The sequence below is a fragment of the Prionailurus viverrinus genome, chromosome B1, assembly GCF_022837055.1.
Source record: "Prionailurus viverrinus isolate Anna chromosome B1, UM_Priviv_1.0, whole genome shotgun sequence".
Taxonomy (NCBI): Eukaryota; Metazoa; Chordata; class Mammalia; order Carnivora; family Felidae; genus Prionailurus; species Prionailurus viverrinus.
In genome coordinates this window covers 195,978,382-195,989,259 of record NC_062564.1, presented here as the reverse complement: position 1 = coordinate 195,989,259, position 10,878 = coordinate 195,978,382, and positions in this window count along the sequence as shown.

Below are 10,878 nucleotides of genomic sequence, written 5' to 3'. Positions count from 1 at the left end.
GGCACAAAAGCAGGTTGGTTATTGCAAAGTTACTTTCCTGTAGGGGATGGCAGGGGTCTACGAGATGGATCATGGTAAAACCTTGGATTGCACGTGACTTGTTCCGCGAGTGTTCTGCAAGACGAGAAAACACTTCTAATAAATTTTAACTTGACAAACGAGTGATTTCTTGCAATGTGAGTAATACGTGATGCCAAATGCTACATGATCACAACTGAGCCAATGATTCTTCTCTCTCTCTCTCTCTCTTTCTCTGCCTGCGGGATGATGGGTGATTGTCTCCCATGCTTGGATGATCGGTCTCAGGCTGCGGCGTTTGGCAGAAATCAGTGACTTTTCAGAATCATTGGAAGATGTCCCAAACTGGCACTAGTGTATTTTTTTTTTTTTTGTCAGTTCAAAGCACCTCTGGATGGTCCTTTGCTTTTCCATGAGTACGCTTAGGAATGCTTTGCTTCATTCTAGGTCAGGCTGCCTGCAGATATAGACCCTTTCCTCTGCTGCCTTATTGCCAGTTATATTAAATACAGTATGTGACCAGAGTTTACTAATAGTGCACTATAGTCAACATCCGTGCAAACATATACAATGGTCCCCATGCAAAAAAAGATTCCATTGAGTCAATAAATAACAGTGATTCCGTTAGTGGTAGTGAAAATTGTCCTACACGATAACCCTCCTCTCTCTTGTCTCCCTCACACCAGCCACGAAAGTTTTCAAAGGTAAATGTGGGTTAATTTGTTTATTTTTCTTTATATTTTGTATTTTATTTATTATTTTGTATTATAATCATTTTGTATGAATATTTTTGGGTTGTGGAACAAATCATCTGAGTTTCCACTTTTTCTCATGAGGAAATTTGCTTATATATATAAGTACTTTGCATTACAAGCATGCTTCAGGATGAATTATGCTTGCAAAAATGAGGTTTTACTGTACCTAACTGGTGCTGGTCAGGCAATTTCTTTTTTAAAAGTGTATTTATTTATTTTGAGAGACAGAGAGAGAGAGAGAGAGAGAGAGAGAGAGAGAACATGAATGGGGCAGTGGCAGTGAGGGAGGGAGAGAGAGAATCCCAAGCAGACTCCACACTGTCAGCACAGAGCCCCATCCAGGGTTGCAACTCACAAGCCATGAGATCATGACCTGAGTCGAAATCAAGAGTCAGACACTTAACCAACTGAGCCACCCAGGGGCTCCTATGGTGATTTCTGATTGACTGGTTTAAGATTCCATTTCTGGGGGCGCCTGGGTGGCTCAGTTGGTTAAGCAACCAACTTCAGCTCAGGTCATGATCTTACAGTCTGTGAGTTCAAGCCCCGCATCAGGCTCTGTGCTGACAGCTCAGAGCCTGGAGCTTGCTTCGGATTCTGTGTCTCCCTCTCTCTCTCTGCCCCTCCCCTGCTCATGTTCTGTCTCTCTCTGTCTCAAAAATAAATAAAAACTTAAAAAAAAAAGATTCCATTTCTGGGAAAGACAAAATTGTAATTAAGTCTCAGTTTGGTGATGTAGAGCTTAGCATAAACAAGTCCATTTATGGTCTGTGGTTTTAACTGTAACAAGAGAAATCTGAAAATCAGGGAGTAACTAAAAATATTCTCTTATGTTTTGATGCCACCCATTATTTACTGATGCAGTTGGTATTATGAATCCATTGGGAAATAATCAGAAAAATTGTGATCAGAATATCATCATTTCTAGGATGTTTGTGTTGGATGTGATTTGGTCTGTAGACAGCATCTTTTTTTCTAATCCTTTGCCCAAAATTTATTTGGGAGGTCACACCTAAGCATGTGATCAGCCAGCTGTAAGCATGTAAGCCTCACACCAGCTGATCTCAGGTTGCAGACAAGAGTAAGAAAGGCAGGTCCTGGCTCTCGTTTTGGCACACTGCTACCTTGGTGCAAAACCAGAGGCATATCCATCAAGCCCATGGGCATTCCATTTTCTCAATTTCACCAACCAGATAGCTTATCTGGGGCTGGAAAGATGAGTAGCTATTTTACCAATACTTTAAAAACAGTAGGTATTTCTATTTTATGACTAAGTAATAGTAAAAGAAAAGGTAAAAAATGATTTCTTGTAAAGTGATATTTGGGGGATCTAAATTTTCAGAATTGTGTTTGTGTGTGCATGCACTCATTTTGTGGGCTCTTACACGTTTTCAGTTTCAGTTAATACATTTTTCAGTTTCAGTTAATACATTCCGATACAATATATGTATATCCATGCATATGTAAACATGAAGGACATATAATGGGCATACGCTTAGTTTTTAAGGTATAACAAGCCTTAAAAGTCAGCGAGTCTAATATTATTTGAGCAATAATTGAATTTTCCTAGAAACGTCTCTACCCTGGGATGCATAGGACTCTGTTTCTCCCTTTTATTCCTGTGTAAAAATTGCTGGAGCATTTTACTTTGTCATTTAAACAGATTGGTCTTGATTTTACTTTTTTAGTACCCACTTCTTTAGTGACTTTCCATATGACAATCCATCAGTTCTTATACACACACACACACATACACATACACACACATTCATATATACTATTATGTATGTACTAGGCTCTAGTTTCTGCAACATAATTCTTGCCAAGAGTGACCAATTAATACCCATTCTTTTTTTATCTCTATAAGGTGAAAGGGAGAATATAACAGAGACCTCTTCAGTTAAGAAAAAACTGCATGCAGGCGCCTGGGTGGCGCAGTCGGTTAAGCGTCCGACTTCAGCCAGGTCACGATCTCGCGGTCTGTGAGTTCGAGCCCCGCGTCGGGCTCTGGGCTGATGGCTCAGAGCCTGGAGCCTGTTTCCGATTCTGTGTCTCCCTCTCTCTCTGCCCCTCCCCCGTTCATGCTCTGTCTCTCTCTGTCCCAAAAATAAATAAAAAAAGTTGAAAAAAAAATTAAAAAAAGAAAAAGAAAAAACTGCATGCTTTCTCTCTCTCAGAGAAAAGGGTTAAGTTATCTTAGAAAGTGACTTCATATTGTCCCTTCACAAGCCAACCTCCTTACTAATGAGGTCTCATTAATGGTATAAAAATATCCTTTTTGCACAATTTCTTTCATTAAGTGTAGAAATTAAATTAAATGCACTCATTAATGTCATTGGGAGTACGAGGATATTTCTCATACTAAATCTGTATGGGACATAATGTGCATGAGTTTAGGATAAATGGGTATAAGGGGAAACATCAATCCCCAAACCCCCAAACTGAATGATAATTTATCTTGTACATGACATGATATCAAATTAATTTTTTAGATTAATTTAGATCAGTCTTCAGTTGTATGACTTTATGTGGGACAAAGGCAAACTCGAGCCTAACACTTGGAAAAACTCAAGTGGGATTTCAAAGAGATTTGAGTTCAGGGGCTTGGTCTGGTTTAGTATCATGTCCTTAGTGTCTAGCACATTGTATAAGACATAGCAGGTACTCAATAGATAGAAACCATCAAGTGAAAGGCACTTGAAGTCCTTTCATGTGGGAGGACTGAAATGAGTGGAGAAAATTGTCTTTGGTCAGAGAAGATTTAGAGAGAACATGGTAAGGGCCTTTAAGTAACTAAAGTCCTGTTCTTTGGGAAAGAGATTATTTATCTCATTCAAAATATACTCAGCAAATGTTTTAATAAGGAATTTCAAGTGATAAACACTGTGGTTGGTGAAATATGGATGACACTATATTTATACATATATACATGTATAACATATATATTTATATACATACACATATACACACAAGCATTTATATGTATTTGCAATGTAAATATATATGTGTATGTGCACTTCATATTTATACATGTGTATTTACAGGGTTATACATATTTCACCAACTGCAGAGTTTGTGATGTGAAATTCAAATTCCATTTGAAAATCCAGATTCCATCCAGATATATATATTTACACACACACGCACTTATATATATTTGATTGAAGATGGTTCTTTGCTCTCTAAAGGTAGTAGAGAATGTATTAGACTTCAGTTGATTTCAACTTGTGAAACCATGACTAAAGATTAGAAGCTACAGAAAATGAGGTGGAGACTTCGTGAAAACGATAAACTTTGTCATTTCTCCATAACCATCTTCTGTTTGCCTAGAAGGCTCTTCACCTTCATCTTCTTTCCTCAAACCAAACCCCTCTCATCAATCTGTCTGGAAAAAAGTGCTTCTTCTCCTTCAAGACTCCAGTCGATGGTCACCTCTTCTGCAAAGCCTTCCCTGACTTTCTAAGAATATCGCCAAGATCCCAGTTGTCTTACACGCTTCCTTCCTTACACACTATCTTGGGTCATCATGGTTTGCACGTCTCTTTCTCCTACCAGACAGAGCTTATGGTACCTGGCCATACTGCCTGAGCCTGTCATAGCACTGGTTAAAAACAATGCCCAATAATATATCTTTTGACAGAATAATAACTGAATGGATGGCTGCTTGAAAGGGATAGTGTCAGACAGTTGAAAGGAGAGAGAGAGAGAGAGAGAGAGAGAGAGAGAGTAAGACAATGCGGCACTGGCTGCAAGGCTTCCTAGAATCTGGTCTCAGCAGTCACACGTGGCCACGCTGACCTGTGGCTTGCATTCTATTGCTCATAAGCTAGTCACAGGACTAACTGTATTCTAGGTAAGAGGACCACAGAAGGGTACGACTGCTGGAGGCATGAGTCACTGGAGGGTCCACTTTGGAGGTAAGTTACCACATTTTCATCATCTGTAATTGAAAGAAGTACACCCGATGTCTGAATTGTACCCGATGGTCTGAGACCATTTTTTCTTGCTCCTAAAATTGTCTTGCTTAACTTTTCTAGAGGATTATGAAACTTTGTTTTTTACTTTTATCTATATCTCTACCTTGATCTTACATAGATGATCTGCCCTTCCCTCATCTATTGAGTTCAGTGGTTAGAAAAGTTTTTGTAAAGGCCAGACAGTAAATATTTTATGCTTTGTGGGTCATAGGGTTTCTCTGTTGCAATTTCTCAACTCTACTGGTAGCACAAAAGCAGTATAGACAATGTATACACGAATGGGCATGGCTGTATTCCAATAAGACTTTATAAACAAAACATGTGCAGGGCTGGATTTGGTCCATAGGCTGCAGCTTTCCAACGTCTCAAGTAGTCTAGCATGGGGTAGCTTCCACTCAAATGCCAAGACACATATTTTTCCACCTGTCACCACAACGATAAAACCCTAACAGGAGAAGAACAAAACCAACAAACCTTTTCCCAATGCCAGTTGATGACAATTCACTATTTTAAAATATGACTTTTATATACAAAATCTAAGGTGCTATAAGCACACAGTCAAAGGCACTGCTGATAATGGATATTTTGTGCTGAGCAGCACTATAAATAATAGGATAATGATGACATTATTTCATATCCACTATTTCTCCAGTATTTTTTGTTTCTAATTTATCTTCCATAAGATTTGAAGATAGAGTCAAAGTACTATCTGAAAGTGACATGATCCTAAGAGTGTTGCCAGCTGCCATGGAAAGCTGACAATGCCTTTTGAGCAACTTGGAGCCCCAGGTTTTGAGGGGCTATACAAAAGTAATTTTTTTTATGAAATAGAATCTCTACACCCTATAAATCAATTTTAATGAAATATGCATTTGTTTTCCTCAGGTTCTAATCTTGAAATAGGTTCAGATTCTAGGCCAGGAGGAAGACAGATTGAATGCACTAACAACACAAAGTCAGTGTGAAATCTTTTCCACTTGAGCTCCTTCTGGAGCTTAATTTCCTGAAAGATTTTAGTATTTCTTCTCTCTGTCCTGTTGCCTGACTATGCTCTGCAGACTCAGGTTTACGCAATGTACAGTGCATGTCTGTGATTTTCCTTTTTAAAAAAAAATATTTATTTTTGAGAGAGAAAGCATGAGTGGAGGAGGAGCGGAGTGGTGGCGGGGGACAGAGGATCTGAAGCAGGATCTGAGATGACAGCAGCAAGCCCAGTGCAGGGCTTGAGCCCATGAACCATGAGATCATGACCTGAGCTGAAGTCAGACACTGAACTGACTGAGCCACCCAGTCATCCCAGGCCTGTGATTTTCTGAGGACATTTGAAAGGTAGTAAGTATTTTGTGACATAGGGTATCTTGTGGGATGTAAAGAAATTGATACTGTTTCCTGAAAAATGGTTCTATAACCTGGTATACCTAATTCTTAGGATGATATGCCGAGTGTCCTAAATATCTTCAATGCAGAGTTAAAAGAACAGATTGTTGGATTTTGGAAAGGCTACATTAGTTATCTTCATTTATTCGTTGTTATGCCCCATGTCTAATCCTGTCTCTGTATTTACAGTTTTTTTTTTCTGGAGGTTCTTGTTTATCTGATCAAGTAGATCCTACAGAGAGAGAATCTTAGATGCCTACTGATAGCTGCACAGGCAAAAAAACAAAATAAAACAAAATAATGATATAATTCTACAAAACTAAAAATAAATAACATTAGTCCCTACATTTGTGGAGAACATGCGTAGTGATGGGAATGGGGGGTCTGGAAAGCCCATGCCCCATCCTAGAACAAGAGGATACACTACTTAGTTGAGCCAAGCTACCATATGCCGGGCGCAGACCCAGGGATTCCATTTCTTCTGAGTGTGAAAAAGAAACCATAGCTTCCAATTTTAATGTAAAAGCTTCTGATTGTTTAATCAATATTTTAAAAAGCAACTTGTGGGCCAAATATTACAATTTTGCAGGCCGGACTTACATCCTGGGCCATTGGTTTGGGACCTCTGTTGAAGCTCCATGAGGAATAGTGTCTCATCTGGTATCTTGCTTGTTTTTGTTTGTTTGTTTTCATGCTGCATCATAGTGAGTAGAACACGGAAGATGCTCAATAAATATTTTTTTAAATAATTTTTTTAAACATTTATTTTATTTTTGAGACAGAGAGAGACAGAGCATGAACGGGGGAGGGTCAGAGAGAGAGAGAGAGACACAGAATCTGAAACAGGCTCCAGGCTCTGAGCTGTCAGCACAGAGCCCAACGCGGGGCTCGAACCCATGGACCGCGAGATCATGACCTGAGCCGAAGTCAGACGCTTAACTGACTGAGCCACCCAGGCGCCCCAATGCTCAATCAATATTTATGGAATCAATAAACAGACAAGTAACTTGTGATTGTGAAGGGACGTCTGTATAAAGCTTGGTCTTAAGGGAAGCCAGAATATTAATTTCTGTATCAGTTACTATTTGCTGCATAACAAATATTCCAAAACTAGGTGCTTGAAGAGAAGGAATTATTTCTTCACAATTCTGTGAGATGGTAAATTGGTCATGGCTCAGCTGGGACATTTTGGTTCAGCTCCATGTGATATTTGATGGGATCATTCATGCCTTTGTCGTCAGATGGCAGGTTGCCTGAGAGCTAGCCACTCTGGGGTACCCTCACTCACATGGTTGGAGCTATTAGCTGCTGAGCATCCATGTGGACTCCCCCACATATCACAATTTCTTTATTGTATCTGGGTTTCAAAAATACAAATCCCATTGTGGGAACATTTATCTAGCTTCCGTTAGTTTTACAAGTGTCGGTCTTCCATGGGCCAAAGCAAATCACGTGGCTAAGTACTGAGTCAGTGTGGGAGGGGATTGTCCAAGACGTAAATCAAGATGTATTTAGTTGGGGGTAGTTAATATATCGATACACTCTAATATGTAAAGATTTTTAAAAAATATTACTCTGTGTACAATAAGTATATATATTTTTAAGGACTTAGGAGCTCAACTTCTCTCTAGGCTAAAAAGAAACTCAACTTAAATGTCATCTCCCCCTCTCCCAACTCTGAGGTAACCCTACTCTGAAGGTCAGGAAACAGTATGTGGTATGTCTGCTTTTCTCCTCCAAACAGAGCATCAGCACTATCTTCCCATTCAAGTGGCCATATGATGCTAAGCTTTGTTGTGATGCTGATGTCAATGTTGTTTTTCATTTAATCTAAGATGTTGTACTCTATGAACAGAAATAAGACCTCCAACTTATTTTACATAGGTCACTGAACAGCCAGGCGATAGTAATGACTTATTACTGACCTCATCAGAGAAGACTTGAACCAGTGAACTACAGGTGAAGGGTTCTCTATCCCATTAGCCTGAGTTCATTTCATTCCTCTTGGAGAAGACTTCAGTTCTAAAGAGTGTTTGTCGCCTCACATCAGCCACATTAAATACATGTATTTTTTTTTTTATGAAAGCAAAAAGAAGTCTATAAGTGTTCCCTTTTCCCAGCATGTTGGAGAAGCCAGTGTTGAGCTGACCATGGGTCAAATTAACCCTGGAATAGAGGGTTATGAGAGGTAAGGACAATGACCATCACATATTTATGTGTGTCAATTAATTAATACACAATGATTGACTGTGTTAGATGTTAACAATACATAAATGGGAATCCATGGTTCACATTCGCAATTGTATGAAATTACATGAAGAGGTTGGCTATAGAGAACAGAATAGGTGTTCTGCAATGGGAATCAGGGCATCTGGGTTGTATTACTGACTTTTCAGTAAATCACTGTTGGACTGTAATTAATTTCACTTTTTGAGAACATTGGTTCCTTTATCTGCACAAGGGCATCTATTGGCTACCTACCACATTTTACATGTGTTCTAGGTCAATTTCACAATACTCTTATAACAATGACAGTTTTATTTCTGCCTCATAGATAAATTGAGGCTCAGAAATATTTAAAATGTGATAGGATAGCACTCAGCTAATAAGTAGCAAAACTAGTATTTGAAATTATACTTGATCTTGATCTAAAGTCTACTGTTCATTACACCAGCATGTCTCTTCTCCATTGGTTGAAGACCATCCTAGGACACTACTGTATTTTACTTGCTCTCATCAGCTCTTTAACTTGTTCCATGGTCAGCACAAATGGCCATGTCTGATCTAGGTCTGTCTTAGAAACATTGTTCCTCCACAAAGGTGATCGGATGAGAGATTTTTCATTTCATATCAGTACCACAATATTAGACAGTATAGGGTAGGTAGTGCTGCAGAAACACTAATCTCTCCCCCATCATCTCAGTGTCTTACCACTATAAAAGTTAAGTTTTTGCTCAGAACCCATGATTTACATGGGTTGATAGTGGCTTTTGGTTCAAAGAATTACAAGAGCTCTATTATCTTGAAACTGCCCCAAGTAGAATCTATGGTTTTTCAATCAGAGAAAGAGACTAGAGAATTATGCAAATGGGTTGCTAGGTCTCTGCTCAGAAGTGACACTTGTCATTTATGATCATATTTTAGTTACTGAAACTATTCTTATGTTCTAACAAGCTGCAAGGTAGCTGAGAAATACTATCCTCTCTGTGCCTAGAAGGGGAAACAAAATAAATGCTGGTGAATAATCATATTTGAGAATTCTAGTCCATCAGTTCCTTTGAGACTAGGACTTTAAGTCCTGGTTTCTCTTTCTTCCCAGGGCAGGAGCCCTGTAAACAGAACCTTGCTCTGTGTGTCAATCTAGCTATCCAACTTTCTTACAAATTAAATCCATTTTCGTTTACCTTGTCTTATTTGCAAGATTAAATAATTGTGATTATCCTATCCCTGGACTTAACATTATCTTTACTCTGTATTACAATTGGTGATCAGAAAAACTGAGGCCTCTTCTCCTTCTAACATGAGGAGAGAGCATACCAGTGAAGATTTTTTTTGGTTGAAGGTGGCAAGTAACAAGGCTGAATTTTTTCTTAATGGCATTTATACATTTACAGATAATAGAAGAGTAGGTGTGACCTTGAGTGTGTGAGATAAAGGGACTTGAATAATGTAATTCTGGATTTGTTACTTTCTCTCCATTTCTTAGCTTTGCTTCCTTTTGAGGTTGCAAAATGGCTGCCAGAAGCACTTAGGGCAACGTGCTTCCAAGTTCAACCCCAGTGAGAAATGGTAAAACTTTTCTCAGTTGGATCCTGTGAAAATCCTGAAGTTAATTCTCTTTGGATGACATTTATCACATTATAAGAAAGATACTATACTTGTCATATCTGCCAACATTCTCATCCTCTAATCTCTGCCTTCTTGCACAATGGAGACTGGAAAACAAAATTCTTTATTTTGGCATGGGTTGGATATGTAAAGCTGGCACTCAGCATCTAGTCTCACCTCCTTCTATTGTGTCTTTGTGTCTTTTTTTTTTTTAATCCCATAGCCTGAAAAATTAAAAACTACATTTCCAAGATTCCCTCACAGCTAGGATTCTCATGCAAGTTACAGTTTTACCAATCACATGTATATACCTAATATTTGGAAAGCAAAAGTCAGTTAGAGACTATTTTTTTCTTCCTACTGCTCTAGGCTGTTTTCTGAAGGTATCATTTCCCTCCTCATGCTCTTTGTTTTCAATATCCTGCTTTGGAACCAGCAAGAAAAATTTGCAAGAGGCAGTGGCCAAACTCCACAACCTGTTGATGCCCCATGAGCAGCTTTGTGGATGTGAGAAGGCAATTGCAATGTTGGTCATGGTTGTGACTGATCTTGGTTTTCTGACCACTCTTTGTGACTGAGATGATTTGTGCTTTAACTTATGGCTCCGGTGGACACATGTAAATTCTACATGGGCCAATATATAATCTGTACAGTCACAGGTAACAGCAAACAAATAAATTTAAAAAATGACTGTACAGAGGAAGAGCAGCATTTCCTCATGTAACATGGTGACTAAGTACACAGGCTTAGTGATACAGATTCAAGTTCAAGTCCCAGGTCTACCATTAAGTTGTATACATGTGTCAAGTTGCTGAAAATTTATCAATTTTGGTTTCCTTCTCTGAAAAAATGAGCATAGTGCTATAAATGTTGGAAATTTGTAGAAAAGATGAAAGAAAACAATGTATGTGATACACTGTCCT